We start from the raw sequence: 12099 nt of genomic DNA on the forward strand, positions 1-12099 counted from the left end.
CCCAATAACTGGTCGTTTTTTGAGTGAAATTTTTTTTTCCGCTCACAAAATTTATACTTTTGTCTTCAAATAAAATATATGTCCAAACATAACTTCAATTTTCAAAAATTATTTTTCAACACAACTTCGAAAATTATTTTTTCAAGTTTCAATTAAATTTATGTTCAAACGCTACTTTATGTGCTCAAGCGAGATTTGTACTTTGTCATTAGACGAATTGTGTGAATTTTGTGTTGTACTTTGTCAAACGAATTGTGTACCAAAGACAAGAAGTAGGGGAAAAGAGGCATTTGTACTAGCAGCCACGTGACATAGTAACAACCATTAATTCCCGTTTGGACAATATTTATGGCCCGTTTGGCCATAAGAAAAGATTCTTTTTTTATTTGAATTGTTTTTACTCTTTTTGGAACTATTATTTGGCCATGAAAATTTTAATTTTCCCTTGAAGTTTAATTTCAGAATTTTTCAGAATCTAAAAAACTCCAAAAAGTTATTTTTCAAAAAAATTTCACTTCAAAGCACTCACAAAAATTCAAAAATAATTCCAAATTGTATTTATGTCCAAACACAACTCTAATTTTCAAATACGATTTTCAACTTGAATAAGAGATTCACTTTTTCTTTTTTTCGAAATTTCACAATTTTTATGTCCAAACTCTCACTTATTTGTCGATGGGAAAATGAAACAAATGATGATATAGCTATAAAATTATTTTATTAAATTTTTTGTTATGTTGAATTGAAGTTTGATAATGGATAAAAATAGTAAATATATAACTCTTTCATTTTATGAGTCTTATAGATTATTAGTCCGAAAACTGACGAGCCGTCTTATTTTTACCATTTCCACCTCTCATTATTTTTAACCGGCTGTGTTTAATATGATATATGTCCGGTCACAGATGCTATAGCCTATATTTTTGACTGCATGTGAGATGCTAATGAGACCCCAACATGATTGTTAGAATTAAAACACAACACACAGACACTAAAGGATTTGGTGAAGTGGATGAGACCCCAACACTAAAGGTTTTGAGTCTTGGGTATGAAAATTTTTTTTTAGCAGGAGCGCTACCTTTCGAATGGAGCCCTACTCGGTGCGAATCAGAATATAGTCGGGCTTCAATACGGGTGGGAAACCAAAAAAATAAAACAGAAATAGTCAAAAAAAAAAAAAAGGGTTTCTTTTCGGCTACTTTTCCTCTTGAGACTGAGGGTATCATTAACACAATCTAATAGAGATCTGAATTCTGGTCATGTATTTTTTTCTTTCTATAAAGGGGTATTATCTTTTGGTTTCAGATCTGACAGATTATATTTATATATATACAGAATCTTGTGAAAGTAAAGGCTCTCTCTTTTAATGGTGGAAAGCAATGGGGGAGGAACAGAGAGATGACAGACTGACAGAAGAGAGTGAGCACACGCACACAATTGTATAGAGTGTATACCTTTGTGTTTATATTATTTGCGTGTGCTCACTTCTCTTTCTGTCACCTATTTGTTTTCTTCCCTCTCTTGCCTTCCTTTGTTTTTTTTTAGCTCACAATGGTTTTAGTTTTATTTTGTTTCCCTTGTTTGATTTCTTTTCATTCTCTGATCATATTGATTTTTTCTTTTCCTTTTATAGTTGAGTGATTCAAATTTACTAGTCTGATTAATTTAAATTCATGTATGAAAAGTTTAGATTTATTTTCAGAGTTTGAACACGAAACCACGTAGAGATTATCATACTCTGTGTAGAAAAAATACAAGTAAGGGCAGCTCAAAGTACAAAGTATCCGCATAGGATCAAAAAAAGAACCGTACTACTTGATACAAGTATCGATAACTGATTTTAGAGTTCGAATCAGTAACTTATAGATCACGCTGATACAGTTTGACCGTTGCTGAAATGGCAGTGAACGCGTGTATCTCTTTCTTGAATTCCCTCTTCTTTTATTCCACTCACCATACAAATATGACATTTACTCCATACGCTTGACCTGTTTGTTGATTTGACTCCGATTGAAGGGAGCTCAACAACAGTAAAATTCTTTCATGATTTGTAGATTTCGATTTCGAATCATAGTTTTTATATTAGGATAGGTTATGGATTATCGCTGCCCTTTTTTTTTTTACATATATATCATCTTGTATCTTTGCAAGTTCATATTTTTACAAGATTTTAAATGGGTTTTCAAAAAATACAGTAGTAGATCAGGAAAAAAAGAAGTACTAGTAGTTTTTCTGTTTGACGTTTTTGGGGATCTTTTTTTTTTCTTTTTTTTTTTGTAAAAACCTAGATACTGTATTTTTTAGTGATACCCCCAATTAAATAATATTATTAGTTGTGACTTTTTATGTACTTATGTCTGATGGAGAGGACGGACATGGATTTGGAAGGTAACCCTGTTACTGTTCTTATTTAACCGAAAACTGCACTTATTTTTTTTCTTCCAAAAATAAATAAAATTGGTAAACAAGTAGAATAGTACTTTTTCCCTCTTCTCTAGAACTGTCTAGTTTCTTCTTTCCTTTCTCTTCATTTTCCCTTTTTTTTTTGGTAATGGTAATCTGCTTGTTTTAGTTGACTGTCTTTCTTTTGGATATTTAACCATAAAAAAACAGTCTTTTTTCTGTATATTAACTCTGATTGTTTTAATTAAGTTGATGAATCTTGGATCCCTTTGAACTAGGGATTTGCTTATTTTCGTGTGTCTACAGGTAATATTTTATGTAGTTTTTTTGCAGAGGGAAATGAAGAAAATTACTAGTAAAGAGTAGAACTTCAAATGCTTCTCAGCTATGGAGCTAAAAAAATTTCATATACAGGTTAGAGTTTAAAATATAAGCTTTCAATATATAGTTACTTCTTCTTAATAAAGATAGTATTGTTGTATATGATACTTAAAATGTGTTTTAGGGTTTAAGAATCTAATGGTTATATCGTGTTTTGGGCGTACACAAAGCTGCTAATCTTTACCTTCCTGGACTGTAAACGTGGAATGCTTTGTGCATCGGGGTGCACTTTTTTTTTAATCCTATTTGTTATGTTTGTTGGCTGTACGATGTAATTTGTTGTGAGTTCTCAATTGCTTAATTCCCTTTCTGCTATTAAAGATAACTTTTGTCTCATCAAAATTGCACAGATTGGCTTAGCTTTGAAAGATATAAGTCGAGATGCTATACATAAATTGCTGGAAATATTTAGCGGATTATGGTCTTTCTGAACAGATTCCGTTGTCCGAATAGATTGTTGTTGGAAAGCATTAAAAGATGATTTTGATTGTTGCTTTGGGGGAATTTGTTTTGTAATTGCAGTCAGCTTAGGTATTGGAAAATTGTGATACTATAGAGATGTTGATAGGAGTTGTTTGACTGTAACTTGAGGTAGTTAAGCTGTTTATTTCTATCTATATATTAAGGTAGATATGTTAGACAGAGACACTTTAGGGAGGACCTAATTGCATTTTGTATAGAAAATTGGTGGAGGCCATAGTGGTAAAAAGGAGAAGATTTAGAGGAAAAACACAAATATTAGAGGCAATATTTCTTCTTCTTGCTTGGCTTTTTGCTCAAATTATTCTTAATTTCTTTGTAAGATGTAGCTTACACCCAATACTTTGACCATACCTCTCTTAACTCTTTAAGGGGTCGTTTGATTACAGGATAAGGATATTAAACCTAGGTTTAAAATTTGGGATTTATAGTTATCCCATGTTTAGTTTGTGGGTATTAATTGGCTAATACCGGTATAAATTTTATACCAAAATGATGGTATTAGCTATTCCATATAGGAGGCAGGATAAATAATCTCATGGGATATCGCAGAATTATAATCCCATGGGATATCCCAGAGCTAAACCAAACGACCCCTAAATGTATTACTACTTGTATATGAACTACATATAATACTACGGATCCAACAATCCAGATATACTAATTTATGAACATAAACTTGTTTTATGTTGATGAATCCAGAATCAACGGATGCATCTGGATTGTTGGATCCGTAGTATTATATTTAGTTCATATACAAGTAGTAATAATTGGCTAATACCGATATCCCAGAACTGAACCAAATGACCCCTAAATGTATTACTACTTGTATGTGAACTACATATAATACTACGGATCCAACAATCCAGATATACTAATTCATGAACATAAACTTGTTTTATGTTGATGAATCCAGAATCAACGGATGCATCTTGCAAAGATTTAATACTTTAATGCCTTAGTAAATATGTCAGTGACTTGATCATAGTCTTGATATAAGTGATTTCAACTTCTTTTTTCTTGATGCTTCTAAACAAAATGGCATATTGTATCGATGTGCTCATTCATATGATGTAGGTTTTCTCCCAAAGCAATGTTAATTAGAGTCACAATGAATATAGGAGGTGTCTCTTGTGACGTGCATAACATCTTCGACAAGTTCTGAAGTTAAATTGCATGAAGAAAGAGGCAGATGCAACATAATCAACTTCACAAATAGAAAAGTGTCGCAAAAGGTTTTTTCTTTAAATACCTAGTAAATGTTGTATCTTCCACACAAGCAATAATTGCAAAGCCTGTAGAAATCTTTCACTGTAGCTAACAAGCTTGAAATTATCAGATGGAGAAATTGGTAGAGGCTGTAATTAATTGTACCTTTGATGTATCCACAATACTTTTTTCTGTCATCATATGTGATGAAGTTGGTGGCCAACTATCATCCAAGTTTTATCACTTAAAACCAATTGATGTGTTTTACTCTTAACTCCTAAGCAAGTTCAATCCAACAAAAGAATCAAAAACCACATTCATCATATTGGTCATATGAAATAGCTTGAGAAAAACAAACTAGTGCACTACAATATGTAAAGTCCAACTCCTTGAAAAATATCAGGCCTGGTGCCGATCAAAATCTCAAACTTTCGACAATAATTCTGTAGTGAATTGACTTCACTCTCTGACCTTCCTCTAACTTGGATAATTTTTCTCCACTAGTGAATCGAGGTGTTCACTGACTTGCTTTTCTGCATGCTAAAATTCTTAAGCATCTTGCTTGCATAAGATTCTTGTGATATAAAATGCGATCAACACATTGCTTCCCTTTAATGCTAAGATAAGAAGATATGAGACCATTGTCACTTATCTCAAGTTCCCGTGACATCGCCCACTTGAATTCATCAAACATTTTATAGTTATTGTCGGTAAAGGTAAGTCATCAATATATTAACAAAGGAAATACCTCCATTTATATCCTTTTTAACATAAGAGAGTGTGCTCATAAGTATCTGGTAAAAGTTTAAATCTGTGTTCTTGGAAATGTTTGAAGCCATACAAGGTCTCAATCAATTTCAAAACTTAATATTCATGCCCTTTGATTATGCAGCTCATAGGTTGTCGAATAGAAACATCTTCGCAAGGTTAGCCATTAAAAAATTAAGACTTAACATCCATTTGATGAATCATCTATCATCCATCGATAAGTCACAGGAACAAAAACTTCATTATAGTCGATGCTTTGTTTTTGCTATGGCCTTTTGCCAGCCTTCTACCTTTTCTCTTTTTGCTTGTGTATGTCTCTTCAATTTTGTACACTTGATACGAATTTCCTTTAGACCTTCTAGATGTTTTGTGAGCTCTCATGTGCTATTCTTTTGAATTGCTTAGATCTTCTCAACATAGCTAGTCTTCATTTCTTGTCTTGCATTGCTTCTTCAAAATAAAGAGGCTCAGAGCCAAGAAAGAGATGAAAAGAGTTGGATTTTCTATTACCTCTCTTTCCTCATGAAGATCTTTAAATCTTTCGTGTGCCGTGCTTTTTCAGAAAAGCTATCATGTGGTGATTGCTATTATTGAGGTGATGAAGGAGGAGTAGCAACATGTTCCTTTCTTCTTCGCCATCTTTTGTAGGAAATAAATCATATTTATCATTTTAAGATCCATTCCAATTGCACGAGCCTTCTTTGTCAAATGCCATATATCTATCAATAACATATTTCCATTGGTGGGATTGGAAGCTAATTAATCATATCTGATGAAGATAAGCTTCCCATTCTTTGCTTCAAGTTTAGTTTGTTTCTTATGAGGAATATGAACATTAGCAGGGCTTCTGAAAATCCACATGTCAGAAATACTAGGCTCCTCACACTCTAATATATATATATATATATATATATATATATATATATATATATATATATATATATATATATATATATATATATTTGGTATATGCCATTGTCACTTTTGTAGGGCTAAGATTGAAAAACTACATGGCACATTTAGCGGCTTCTGCCTAAAACTCTTGAGGCATCTTCTTTCTATTTATGGTATACTTTGAACCATAATGAAGACAAGAGGGGTTGCTCTGATGATAAGCAACCTCCACTTCCAACCAAGAGGTTGTGAGTTCGAGTCACCCCAAGAGCAAGGTGGGGAGTTCTTGGAGGGAAGGATGCCGAGGGTCTATTGGAAACAACCTCTCTACCTCATGGTAGGGGTAAGGTCTGCGTACACACTACCCTCCCCAGACCCCACTAGTGAGATTATACTGTGTTGTTGTTGTTGTTGTTGTTTGAACCATAATGAAGAGGTTTTATTCTTATGTTCAATGTTGAGGTGGCCTCGGAACAGTAGGTGGTATTTGTTTGAAGTTTTCCAAAAAACTGAGCATGCAGAAGAGTTTGACACTTTTCTAGAATATCATCAACCGAGATTGCATACTCAGTGTCTAAAGCTTCAAATGAAGGTCTCCTAAATTTCTTTTGTAAAAACAACTCCAACTAACTATTTTTGAAAAACTTAAAAATGCCATGCTATTTGATAATCACACTCTTCCGATTCATGAGATGTGAATTGACCATCTCTATCAATTCTCAAGGCTTTCAATGTATAGCTTCCCTCATCTACTCGATCCTTAACTTATGAAATACTACAATTCATTCAGTTGTTTAAAGAAATGTACTCAAGTCTTAACAACTCTCAATAAATAGCATGAAATAATTGGATATAGAATCAGATGATGGCTTGATTGGTTCACATGAATCCACATTAACAAATTGGAGTCGTTTGATGGATCTTGAAGAGGTTTCTCTTTGGAAAGTTTTATTTTACTTGCTTTCCTAAGACATCCTTCACAAAGTTGATTCGGATGAGAAGTGAAGAGTCAAGCCGGTCGCTTTCTTCTCTTTAGCTAAAACTTTCAAGTTACCAAAATTTAAATGGGAAAAATCTTGTCTGCCATAGCCATGACTGGTATTCTACACCAGCCTTCTAGCATTTAGATGATCATCTCGAACATTGTGCGAGAACACTCTATTCTTGGCGTGGATATTTTTACAATCAAAATGAAATTCTCACTTTCCTTACCTTATCAATTAAATAAAAATCCTTATTTTTCCAATTCTTCAAGTGAATGTGATATTTGGAATCGGGTAATTGGCCTAAAGCTCTTAATGTTTTTATTCAAGAATAGCTTATAATAAACTCGAGAAATAACTCATTAATACTTATTTGTTAGGAGCTCTTAATTGCCGTTCTTATCAAAATTAAATAAAAATTCTTATTTTCCCAATTCTTCAAGTTAATATGATATTTGGAATTGGGTAATTGGCCTAAAGCTCAAAATGTTTTTATTGAAGAATAGCTTATAATAAACTCGAGAAATAACCTATTAATATTTGTTAGGAGCTCTTAATTGCCATTCTTGTGATTGCTAGAACCGGTGTCAAGTCAACTGTATTTCTTGTGTGAATTCGGACATGGAATTTTCAATTTTTTTGAAATACCATGAATGAATCCTTTTGCAAAGAGAAGTTTTCTTTTCTTTTCTTTCTCTTTTAGAAAAGATTCTACATTCCTCCACACTGATGACAAATCTTACTGAATATATCAAATGGAATTTTTCTTTTGGATTTCCCGATCTACATGTATGTTCCTGAATTTTCCATTTTTCTATGGAAGTATAAGCACAAAAGAAAAGAACAAAATATATGTTTTATGAAGTTCAAAGAAAGAAATAGATGTTTGCTGATCGATACTGCATGAAATCATGCTGTAATTGCTGATCGATACTGCATGAAAGAGAGACACACAAAACCATTTCCTGTTCATGCTTTGAGTAACCAGCTGTAAATTTCAGCGGTAAAACAAGTTGACTAAAAGATCCAACCATGTAAAACTAGATTACAAAATGTTCTTGTATTATCATTTATGGTGTTTGGAAAAGAAATGGAAGTTGATGCACATATGGGGGAATGTTATTGTGAATGAGATTATGGTCTGTTGGCGAGTTAACATATGATTGTTGAGACCAGTTGTACAATTAGTTTAATGAGTTCATATCTGATTTTGTGGAATGTTATGCTTTGTAGAAATTGCATCCTATCGCAATCTGGTTTGACGATGGGGCACCTTCGTTCCACTTTTTCTATAGGCTATACGTTATGTTGCTTCAGGACTGGAAACAACAAGAGATGATATGATCTTCATTTGATGGAAAAATGTAGTGTTGTTTGGCGACCACATGCAGAAAATAACTCAGTACTTCCCTAGATCTTGTCTATTAATTTCCCCCACCAAATCCCCTCCTTATCCTCCCCAAGGGAAAAAAATTGGTAGTTGTATACAAGGTTACTCAGTAGTTCATTTAAAAAGCAAAAAAAAAGTAGTTGTATACAAGGTTACCGATTATTTAGTTTCAATATGGTCTAATGTCCATCTACCCCAATTTTCATGTATTGGCAAGAAGCGCTCAAGTTGAGGGTTGCAGTTCTGGCCGCCTTTGCTTCTATACGAGATTAGGTAAGTGATCCCTGCCTTTTCTGTTACTTATCCTTGTCCGACTGTTTGATTCTCACCGTCTACCAATTTTAAGGTTTTTGACGTCATCTAAGCTTTTGTAGTTAGTATGCTGCAACTACTTGTTGATAGATTTTAGAGGTTTGCAATTTCATAAAATTCTCTCAGCATGGGAATTGGGAACCTATTGAAAGACCTGCACACTTATATTGTCATCGATTACATGCGTATTACAGCCAAGTTAGTTTAGGCGTTGAAGTGAACATGTTGATAGGAGTAGAACTGCGAGAATTATAGCAACTATCACTTGAGAGAACAAATCTATAAAGTAATAGACGTTTGTAGCTGCTCTTACGGTAATTGTTGGTGGTTTTCACCTGAAGTTGAGTATTCGGAGTGATATAGAGAGGGAAAATACTGTGTAATATGAACTAATAGCTACCTACCAGAACCACTAAATGTTACTTGTCTGCTCAGTTTTGGTTGTAGTAATCTCATTTTCCTTCTTTTGAAAAGCTTTATGATAAAGTTTTGTTCTTTACTTGCATACTACGAATATCATACATTTGTAATTGAGCTATTGTTACAGTTGACATATTTGTAACCGTCTATTTCTTGCCACGGTGAATTTTATGGTGATTGCTGTTCTTGTCTATGTTTTGTCACTGAAGCTTCCGATGATGCCTTGTTCTGATTGAAGTGTAAATAAACGTTGTGCCCTTACCAGGAGAGACCTTATCCCATTGGTCGGGTGCGAATAGAAGCAGCCCTAAGCAGAAACCTTGTACCCCATGTTTGATCCTAAAGAAACATGTTGTCAAGTTTTTCAAATGCAGAGGACTGTTGTAGGCCAACTTTCACCTCTTCTTCAATAGGTGTGCATAGTACCTTGTCATATAAATTCATATGAGAAAATTGCATTGAGAGAAATCAATAAAGAAAAGGAAAACGGGTCAACCGCATCAACATGTGATTTTGAGAGATTGTCCTCGGGCTAAGTAGTATCCACATGAGTTTGTTTGGAGGTGTTTACACGTCTGTGGTCCTCTTTTATATTCTCTTGAGAGTTCGAATTGCTCCATCTATTTCTTATTTCCTAGTTTCATTACGTTATATAGACGTGAATTCAGGATTCACAATTTTCAATATTTAAAGTTTTTAACTCTAAGCACATTGAACTCTTGAAATTATGAGTTCAAAATATAATAGTTGTTAAATTTTTAGTGATTTTTCATGTTTATGTTTCAAGTGAAAATACATTTAGAGTTCTTTTCACTTTTACAACCGTATTTTTTCTAACTCGAAAGGCGATTCCCCTTACTATCTACAACTCCAGATGCGACAAGAGTGATTATTCACCCCCAAAAAATAGATTCATTCCCCTTCTCTTCCCGATGATCGGTAATTCTTTCTAACAGCTCCATCTGCCCATCTGAGAACGACGGCCTTCTTGCAAAAGCTCTTCTTACGCTAACCCTATTTTAGTCTCTCTATAACAACCATCTTTTGTAACAACAATTTCACTGTAACGGGAAAAAAATATCGGGACAAATAAGATTGTTCTAGAGAGGTTTGACAAATTGCAATATGCTCTTGTTATGTCCGACTTCTAGATTTAAAAAAATAATCCAAATATATTCAGATCCATAATAAATGGTAGCTAGTATAGGATTGTTCAACTTAAATATATAATTGAGTCATTATTAGTATTTTAATAATCACGAATTCTACCTAGCATTCTTGTGAAATCCACATGGAAGTGTGCTACTGTCTTTTCACTCAAATGATATCTCAAAGATGTATTTAAATATGTTGTATTTAAAGATTATAAACTTGTCTAATTATACATTTTATTTAAAGAATTGGTCACCTAGAATCTTAAAATATCACTATATTTGGAGTTAGTGCCTGTATATACTACCGTCCTTACAATTATTTACCTTATTATTATATTTAATACACATTTTTTAAGTCTTAAGAAAATGATTAACGTATCCATCTTGATTTTCTAGTTCATAGACAATACGATGTAATAATTGTTCTGAATAAGCATACTTTGGGGTAAAGGGATCTTGTGACTAATCATGTGGAGGACTCCTATTAGTACTACTAGAAGATAGGCCCCACAATAAATAATGAATAAAAAGATTAAAATTCATTTCATTTCAACAAAAATACACACACTTAAGTTCATAACTTTTGGTTTGCTATGATCAAGTTTCAAACAGGCAGGGCTAGAAGCCTAGTTGCCGAATCTGTAGTTTTTACTTAAATAATATAATTTAATCATATATATATTGCTTATTCCAACAAATAATGCAAAAGAAGGAGGTTTTTCAATGGGAAATTTAAAAACATATCTCTCTGTGGCACCAGTACTAAGTACGCTATGGTTCATGGCTTTAGCAGGTCTATTGGAAGCGAAGGGAGAGCCCCAATTGGTAGAAAAATTCACAATCCCTTGGTGTTGTCCTGCACTTGGAAGAAGTAGAAAAAGAAATAAATATAGTGATAATTTAATTTTTCATCTCCACAATAAATAGGAGAAAAAGCATTCAAGCTCCCTTCTGCCTTTGCACTCGAGGGCCAATTTCCGTCCGGTGAAAACCTTTGCAATCCTATATTGCCTTTTTGGGAGGCCTACGCCCCATAGAAACTGTCTATCTGAGACTGTCCCTCGACCCGTAGGTCCTGACACAAGGTTAGAATATTAAAAAATTATTAAATATATATAAATATTAAATTTAAAACTTAATTATTAGCACTTAAATTCATCATTCTAAAATTCAAAGCGTATAAAACTAAAATTCTGGCTTCATTTCTGTCCGAAACGTGGGGCTACATCACCTCAATGGTGAAACGTCAGAAGCCCGACATTCATTCATTTTCTTACAATCAGGAGATCCTTTCATCTTACAATCAAATTGAAAAGAGTCATTCTTAAATATCACACAATCAAAAATAGCCAAGTAGTATAAGGGGATAAGGTACACTATTCAATTATCAGGCCATAGCCTGCCAAAGAAGAAATCAGTTGATATTTTATTAAAATAACATCTTTTTTGTGGTGGTTAAAAAATGAAGATATGCACCCAATTCTCAAAGAATGCCAATCCTATTTTTGCAAGCTGCAAACATACTTACAACCTTGACTAAAAAGATGGATAAAGTATCTCATATTTATGCGGGATCCCTGGAAGTAGCACACCCTAAAAAGTGTGATGTAAGCAACCTACCCTAAAATACGCGTTAGCGGTGATTTCACGGCAAACACAAAAACAAACAAACATTTTCAAGAAAACACAATTGGAATAAAGGAAC

At 33.5% G+C, this 12099-nt stretch overlaps 1 long non-coding RNA gene across 5 annotated transcripts; it reads left to right on the forward strand.

Annotated features, from left to right (window-relative positions):
• Positions 1-948: 948 nt before the first annotated feature.
• On the forward strand, positions 949-10001 carry LOC107782386 (uncharacterized). 5 transcript variants are annotated; one of them, XR_012704420.1, is made up of 3 exons: positions 1006-2388; positions 2726-2817; positions 8352-10001. It is a non-coding gene; the product is annotated as an uncharacterized LOC107782386 (long non-coding RNA). The 5 variants fall into 5 exon arrangements; XR_012704419.1 differs by having other exon boundaries at positions 1007-2388; positions 2737-2817; XR_001647228.2 differs by having other exon boundaries at positions 1008-2388; positions 2737-2817; positions 8414-9959.
• The last annotated feature ends 2098 nt before the right edge of the window (positions 10002-12099 follow it).

The sequence above is a fragment of the Nicotiana tabacum genome, chromosome 21 (assembly GCF_000715075.1).
Source record: "Nicotiana tabacum cultivar K326 chromosome 21, ASM71507v2, whole genome shotgun sequence".
In the NCBI taxonomy this organism is placed as follows: Eukaryota; Viridiplantae; Streptophyta; class Magnoliopsida; order Solanales; family Solanaceae; genus Nicotiana; species Nicotiana tabacum.